Below are 8939 nucleotides of genomic sequence, written 5' to 3' on the forward strand. Positions count from 1 at the left end.
AATCCCAGCATTTTGAAAGGCTGAGGCATGCAGATCTCTCGAACTCAGGAGTTTGAGACCAGCCTGGGCAACATGGCAAAACCCCATCTCTACAAAAAAATAGAAAAATTAGCCAGGCACGGTGGTGCATTCCTGTGGTCTCAGCTACTTGGGAGGTTGAGGTGGGAGGATCACTTGAGCACAGGAGGTGGAGGTTTCAGTGAGCTGAGATCATGCCATTGCACCTCTAGCCTGGGTAGCAGAGCAAGACCCGGTCTCAAAAAAAAAAAAAGTTACACATGGATTTCCAACTGTGTGGGGAGTTGGGGCCTCTAACCCCCAAGTTGTTCAAGGGTCACCTGGACTCACCAGCCCAGTCTTGGTGTTTTAGATGTGATGGTGTGTGCTACATCACCTGTTTCAATAAACAATGCTTAGCCTGTTATCAGGGCCTGAAATAGCATATCATTTTTATGTTAAATAATAATAGCTCAGTGAACCGATCTGTGTGTACTGAAGAGATCTTACTGGAGGTTAGCACTCCATAAAACCGCCTTTTTTTTTTTTTTGAGATGGAGTCTCACTCTGTCACTTAGTCTACACTGTAGTGGCACGATCTCAGCTCTCTGCAACCTCCACCTCCTGAGTAGCTGGGACCTATGGGCACACACCACCATGCCTGGCTAATTTTTGTACTTTTCAGTAGAGATGGAATTTCACCATATCAACCAGGCTGGTCTCGAACTCCTGACCTCGTGATCAGGAGATTGAGACCATCCTGGCTAACACAGTGAAACCCTGTCTCTACTAAAAATACAAAAAGTTAGCTGGGCATGGTGGCGGGCGCCTGTAGTCCCAGCTACTCGGGAGGCTGAGGCAGGAGAATCGCATGAACCTGGGAGGCGGAGCTTGCAGTGAGCCGAGAACGCACCACTGCACTCCAGCCTGGGCAACACAGTGAGACTCTGTCTTAAAAAAAAACATCAAAACAACCAGGATGTCTCCCATTTGCAGTTATTGTATCTACATAGTTCACAATTGCAGGATTTTAATGTGTCCTCAAGTAGGACTTGGAATTAGTCCAGTTATAGCCACATTCCCAAGATGAAGTCTTTTTGCAAACATGTCATACGTTTGGGAATGAAGAATTTAGTCTTTTCAGCCAATTCCAAATAATGTGTCCGTATTTTAAATGTTCTTATTTTCTTTTCTTTTTTCTTTTTTTTTTTTGAGACTGAGTCTCACTCTGTCGCCCAGGGAAGTGCAGTGGCGTGATCTCAGCTAACTGCAACCTCTACCTCCCAGGTTCAAGTGATTCTCCTGCCTCAGCTTTCCGAGTAGCTGAGATTCCAGGTGTGCCCCACCACACCCGGCTAATTTTTGTATTTTTAGTACAGACAGGATTTCACCATGTTGGCCAGGCTGGACCTATTCTTATTTTCAATGAAGTCAAACAGTAAATTGATTTATATTCTGTGATCTTTTCTGTGGCCCAGGGCCTCAGATTTGGGTCATCTACAATTTACAGAGAGATGGCCAGGCATGGTGGTCATGCCTGTAATCCCAGCACTTTGGGAAACTGAGGCAGGTGGATTGCTTGAGCCCAGGAGTTTGAGACCAGCCTGGATAACAAAGTGAGATTATGTCACTACAAAAATAAAATAAAATTTATGGAGACGAATTAAGTAAAATAAAAAGGAGTTTTAATATATTTTAGTGGTCAGGACATGGACACTTTATAGATGAAGGATTGCAATTATTTGGTACATTTTGGCAATAATTAAAGAAGATACAATAGATATAATTAGATACAATATTCTACCTACTGAAATATCAATGAATAATGTATAAACAAGAGTTCAAACAGGCCAGGGGAGGTGGTTTATGCCTGTAATCCAGGCACTTTGGGAGGCTGAGGCAAGAGGATCGCTGAGTCCAGGAGTTTGAAACAAGCCTGGGCGACACAGTGAGACCTCATCTCTACCAAAAAAAAAAAAGCCAGGTATGGTGGCGCACCCCCATAATGGCAGCTACTCAGGAGGCTGAGGTGGGAAGATTGCTTGAGCCTGCAAGTTCAAGGCTGCAGTGAGCTATGATCACACCACTGTGTTCCATCCTAGGTGACAAAGCAAGACCTTGTTTAAAAAAAAAAAAATTTAAATTCAAAAAAGAGTGACCCTATTACCTCCTTCAGCATTCCTTTCCCACACAAAACAAATGGAAAAGAAAGTAATAATAAAGGGAAAAATAATAAATTGACATAAGCCACTTAACGTTTCAAATATTGTATATATAGCCAATTCATTTGTAGACAGTGACAAAGAAATTATTCCCGTATCATCTTGGTTATTATTCCAATTTAATATCACTCTTCATTCTCCAGACTTTTTTTCTTTCTCTTTCTTTCTTTTCTTTTTTTTTTTATTTGAGACAGAGTCTCACTCTGTCATCCAGGCTGGAGTGCAGTGGCATGATCTTGGCTCACTGCAACCTCTGCCTCCCAGGTTCAAGCAGTTTTCCTGCCTCAGTCTCCTGAGTAGCTGGGATTACAGGCACATGCCATCACACCTAGCTAATTTTTGTTTTTAAGTAGAGATGGGGTTTCACCATGTTGGTCAGGCTGGTCTCGAACTCCTGACCTCATGATCCACCCACCTCGGCCTCCCAAAGTGCTGGGATTACAGGCGTGAGCCACCGCACCCCGCCTTTTTTTTTCCTTTTTTTTTTTTTTTTGAGACAGAGTCTCCCTCAGTCATCCAGGCTGGAGTGCAATGGCAAAATCTTGGTTCACTGCAACCTCTGCCTCCTGGGTTCAAGAAATTCTCCTGCCTCAGCCTCCCAAGTAGCTGGGATTACAGGCGCCTGCCACCATGCCCAGCTAATTTTTGTCTTTTCAGTAGAGACAGGGTTTCACCATGTTGGCCAGGCTGGTCTCCAACTCCTGACCTCAAGTGATCCGCCGCCTCGGCCCCCAAAAGTGCTGGGACTACAGGTGTGAGCCACCACGCCAGACCAAGAATGCATTTTTAAGGCCGGGCGAGGTGGCTCAAACCTGTAATCCTAGCACTTTGGGAAGCCGAGGCAGGCAGATCATGAGGTCAGGAGTTGGAGACCAGCTTGGCCAACATGGTGAAACCCCATCTCTATTAAAAATACAAAAAAAATTAGCTGGGTGTGTTGGTGCGTGCCTGTAATCCTAGCTACTTAGGAGGCTGAGGCAGGAGAATCACTTGACGGAATCTCACTCTGTCGCCCAGGCTGCAGGGCAGTGGCTTGATCTCGGCTCACTGCAATCTCTGCTGCCTCAGTTCAAGCGATTCTCGTGTCTCACCCCCACAAGTAGCTGGGACTATAGGCACATGCTACCATGCCCGGCTAATCTTTTTTGTATTTTTAGTAGAGATGGGGCTTTGCCATGTTGGCCAGGGTGGTCTGGAACTCCTGATCTCAAGTGATCTGCACCCCTCGGCCTCCCAAAGTGCTGAGATTACAGGTATGAGCCACCACGCCCAGACAAGATAATTTAACATGAGATTAAAAAAAAAAAAAAAATCTAAGGGTAGTGGAGTGAATTTTCCCCAGAATATTCTGTAAAATAAAGAGTGGGTTTACTTGTAATTCTCCAATTCAGGCTTTTTAAATTATTACTATTATTTTTTTTTTTTTTTTTTTTTTTTTGAGACGGAGTCTCGCTCTGTCACCCAGGCTGGAGTGCAGTGGCCGGATCTCAGCTCACTGCAAGCTCCGCCTCCCGGGTTCACGCCATTCTCCTGCCTCAGCCTCCCGAGTAGCTGGGACTACAGGCGCCCGCCGCCACGCCCGGCTAAGTTTTTGTATTTTTAGTAGAGACGGGGTTTCACCGTGTTAGCCAGGATGGTCTCGATCTCCTGACCTCGTGATCCGCCCGTCTCGGCCTCCCAAAGTGCTGGGATTACAGGCTTGAGCCACCGCGCCCGGCCTACTATTATTTTTTATTATTTATTTATTATTATTATTTTTTTGAGATGGAGTCTCACTTTGTTGCCCAGGCTGGAGTGCAGTGGCCGGATCTCAGCTCACTGCAAGCTCCGCCTCCCGGGTTTACGCCATTCTCCTGCCTCAGCCTCCCGAATAGCTGGGACTACAGGCACCTGCCACCTCGCCCGGCTAGTTTTTTGTACTTTTTAGTAGAGATGGGGTTTCACCATGTTAGCCAGGATGGTCTCGATCTCCTGACCTCATGATCCGCCCGTCTCGGCCTCCCAAAGTGCTGGGATTACAGGCTTGAGCCACCGCGCCCGGCCTTTTTTTTTTTTTTTTTTTTTTTTTTTTTTTGAGACAAAGTCTCACTCTGTCACCTAGGCTGGAGTGCAGTGGCACAATCTCAGCTCACTGCACCCTCTGCTTCCCAGGTTCAAGCAATTCTCCCTGCCTTAGCCTTCTGAATCGCTAGGATTACAGGCACCTGCTACCACGCCCAGCTAATTTTTGTATTTTTTAGTAGAGATGATGTTTTGCCATGTTGGCCAGGCTGGTCTCGAACCCCTGACCTCAGGTGATCCGTTGCCTTAGCCTCCCAAAATGCTGGGATTACAGGCATGAGCCACCATGCCCGGCCCCAATCCAGGCTTTCTACACCTGTTGCCAAAGATGCATCTGTAGGATCAGAGTGAGCCCAAGGTTTCATTACTTGGGCATGGACAGCCCCATTCAAGGCAGTCTGTGTGCTAAAAATAAACAGTTAAGAATGATTACACATCTTTGGGGTTCCTCCAGCTCTGAGATTCTATAGACAATAAAAGGGTTAGTGGAGAGGAGGCTCCTTTGTTCTAAATTCCCTAATTCACTTTTTGAAGCCAGAACAAAGATGGGCAGGGTATGGAGAGGTTGGGTGACATCTACCTGAATCCACTTTCTGTCCAGAGTCTTATCTTTGGGAGAGAAATCTGGGAGGGGAAACTGTCTCCTCTGGTGAACATATACTAACCAAACCAAACAATGAATTTATGATGATGGTGAGCCACAGAATAGCAAGGACACGGCTGGGTGTGATGGCTTACGCCTGTAATCCCAGCACTTTGGGAGGCCAAGGTGGGCAGATCACCTGAGGTCGGGAGTTCGAGACCAGCCTGACCAACATGGTGAAACCCCAAGGTGAAACCCTGGGCTCACTCTGATCCTACAGATACAAAAAAATTAGCTGGTAAAAAGATAAAAAAAAAAAATTAGCTGGGCATGGTGGTGCATGCCTATAATCCCAGCTACTCGGGAGGCTGAGGCAGGAGAATTGCTTGAACCTGGGAGGTGGAGTTTGCAGTAAGCCAAGATTGTGCCATTGCACTCCAGCCTGGGCAACAAGAGCAAAACTCCATCTCAAAAAAAAAAAAAAAGAAAGAAAGAAAAAAGAATAGCAAGGACACCAAGCACCCCCATTCCCGGCCCCGGACTTTGTCCGTGTGTTAACAGTGGAAGGTGTCCAGGTTCTTGGCATCTTGAACAAACAATTGGACAAAATAAACAAATTAAGGAAGGAATGAAGGGTTTTATTGAAAATGAGTCGGGTGTGATGGCTCACGCCTGTGATCCCAGCACTTTGGGAGGCTGAGGCAGGCGGATCACGAGGTCAGGAGATCCAGACCATCCTAGCTGATACGGTGAAATGCCGTCTCTACTAAAAATACAAAAAATTAGTTAGGCATGGTGGCAGTGCCTGTAGTTCCAGCTACTCGGGAGACTGAGGCAGGAGAATGGCGTGAACCCAGGAGGTGGAGGTTGCAGTGAACCAGGATCGCGCCACTGTACTCCAGCCTGGGCGACAGAGCGAGACTCCATCTCAAAAAAAAGAAAAAAAAAAAAGACAGTGAAAGTACACTCCACAGTATGGGAGTGAGCATGAGCAAAGGGGCTCAAAAGCCCTGTTACAGAATTTTTGTGAGTTTAAATACCCTCTACTTGGGGAACGCCGTATGTAAATGAAGAGGATGAAGTTTTAAAGTTACAATTACCAAGTTATTAACGATGTATGCCCTAGGGAGAGGATATTTCCTGTTACAGCTGAAGTGTGAATTGGCCTTATGTTCCCTGCCTCCAGACCCTATTTTCCTGCCTCATCTGCCCCCTGAGATGTGATCTCCATCAATCTTTATGGGAGGCAGAGGGACACATGGTCTTTTTTCTGTAACTGCTTCATGCTGGCTTGGGGGACGGTCCCTACCTATTGGGGATCATGGAACTCTCACCCTGCTCTGTCTAGTGGAGGCAGGGTAGCTTTTTGAGGGCTGGGGGTGGTGTCTTCACTTGGAACTGGCTGGAACCTTTGTTGCATGATCAGCTGAAGCCTGATGGTCTCTAGGCAAGAGGAAATGAATTTGGTTAAAACATTTAATGGGAACTGCAGGGGGTGGATACCTATGCTGTTAGAAATATTTGTTATATCGACCAGGCGCAGTGGCTCATACCTGTAATCCCAGCACTTAGGGAGGCCGAGGCAGGTGGATCACGAGGTCAGGAGTTCAAGATCAGCCCAGCCAACATGGTGAAACCCTGTCTCTACTAAATACAAAAAAATTAGCGGGGCGTGGTGGTGCACACCTGGAATCCCAGCTACTCAGGAGGCTGAGGCAGAAGAATTGCTCCAACCTGGGAGGTGAAGGTTGCAGTGAGCTGAGATTGCACCACTGCACTCCAGCCTTGGGGGCGAGGGAGTGAGACTCATCTCAGAAAAAAAAAAGAAAGAAAGAAATGTTTGTCATAGAGATTTGCAGGAGAGAAAAAACTAAACCTGGTCTGTTTTAGAATCTATGTGTTTCCTTAAAGTCCTAGCATGAGCGACTCCATTTTGGTTTGGTTTGTTGGGGCCTAGTGCATGAGCCTAGTCCAAAACAATGGCCTCCCATAATTTTGTTTAAAAAATTCCCCCTTTTTGGTTAGGCTGTCATTTAGGTGAGAGTGTGACCAAAACTTAGGGCCTTAGCGCCACTCTCAGTTACCATCATTTTGGGTTTCCGATCTCAGCACGTCAATTATAGGTTACGATGTCCTCATGGTTGCACATTTTTTTTTTTTTTTTTTTTTTTTTTTTTTTTTTTTGAGACGGAGTCTCGCTGTGTCTCCCAGGCTGGAGTGCAGTGGCGTGGTCTCGGCTCACTGCAAGCTCCGCCTCCCGGGTTCACGCCATTCTCCCACCTCAGCCTCCCAAGTAGCTGAGACTACAGGCGCCCACCACCACGCCCGGCTAGTTTTTTGTATTTTTAGTAGAGACGGGGTTTCACCATGTTAGCCAGGATAGTCTCGATCTCCTGACCTCGTGATCCACCCGCCTCGGCCTCCCAAAGTGCTGGGATTACAGGCTTGAGCCACCGCGCCCGGCCTATTGTTGCACATTTTTTTAGCTCCTGTTATTCCAGTTGAAGAAAGACCATTTGACATTCTAGAGATGGCTGCATGCAAGCATTGAAAACATTTGAGAGAATACAGCACACCAGGGAGACTATTATTCTGACTATTGGGAGGATGATGCCAAGAGTTTGGAGTATGCTCCTTACCCAGGTTCCCCATAAACCAAACCACCTAAAATCACATAGATCAAAGAATGAGCTAGATAAAGCGTTTACTCATGGCCGGGCACGGTGGCTCACGCCTGTAATCTCAGCAGTTTGGGAGGCCAAGGCGGGCAGATTACCTGAGGTTGGGAGTTCAAGACCAGCCTGACCAACATGGAGAATGTTGATCTACTAAAAGTGCAAAATTAGCCAGGCGTGGTGGTGCATGCGTGTAGTCCCAGCTACTCGGGAGGCTAAGGCAGGAGAATTGCTTGAACCCGGGAGGCAGAGGTTGCGGTGAGCCGAGATGGTGCCATTGCACTCTAGCCTGGGGAACAAGAGCGAACCTCTGTCTTAAAAAAAAAGTTTACTCACTTGACTAAGCAGTCACTCTGTTAATTCCGTACCACTGAATTTCTATAATCTTCAGGTGATGTATTTCTCCATAGGCCACAAGTGCCAGCAGCTGCACAGATACTTCTCTGTTTAGCCAATTCTATCATAACTTTCACAAGAGAATTTAAAGTCTATTGTGTAACTTGTAGCCTTTACAGTAGAATTTACTATAGAAGCCATCATGAGGAATACTTTTTTTTTGAGACCAAGTCTCGCTCTGTGGCATGGGCTGGAGTGTACAGTGGCACGATCTTGGCTCACTGCAACCTCTGCCTCCCGGGTTCAAGCGATTCTCATGCCTCAGCCTCCCGAGTAACTGGGATTACAGGCGCGCCACCACGCCCAGCTACTTTTTAATTAATTAATTAATTAATTATTTTAGTAGAGATGGGGTTTCACCACGTTGGCCAGCTGGTCTCAACCTCCTGACCTCAGGTGATCCGCTTGCCTTGGCCTCCCAAAGTGCTGGGATTACAGGCGTGAGCCACCATGCTCATGCCCAGCCTCACTAAAGTTTTTTACCTATACTGGGCCTTCATTTTTTATCTATTAAAGTATAAGGTTATCCATCTATAAAGTTGTCTCCAAACTCCTTCACAAATAAAAGTACACCCCATTAGTGCACATAACAGATGCCTTTTCCACTTTTATTGTTCAGAGGCATAAGCAAGAAAAAATATAGAAAGATAAGAGTTTTATGACAGTAGAAGTCTTAATCTGCATTTGGGAAAAGCTTATTCACATCAAAGATGCCATCCTCGGCCAGGCGCGGTGGCTCACACCTGTGATCCCAGCACTCTGGAAGGCTGAGGTGAGCGGATCATCTGAAGTCTGGAGTTAGACACCAGCTTGGCCAACATGGTGAAACCCCGTCTCTACTAAAAATATAAAAATTAGTCAGGCGTGGTGGCGAGCACCCGTATACTTGGGAGGCTGAGGCAGGAGAATCGCTATTGTAAAAAGTAGAGGTTCCTCTTCAAAGACTTTCCTCCCCATTTAATTAGGAATAAATAGTAACTTCTCTTAGAAGCAAAATTTATTCAA

The sequence above is a fragment of the Theropithecus gelada genome, chromosome 4 (assembly GCF_003255815.1).
Source record: "Theropithecus gelada isolate Dixy chromosome 4, Tgel_1.0, whole genome shotgun sequence".
Classification (NCBI taxonomy): Eukaryota; Metazoa; Chordata; class Mammalia; order Primates; family Cercopithecidae; genus Theropithecus; species Theropithecus gelada.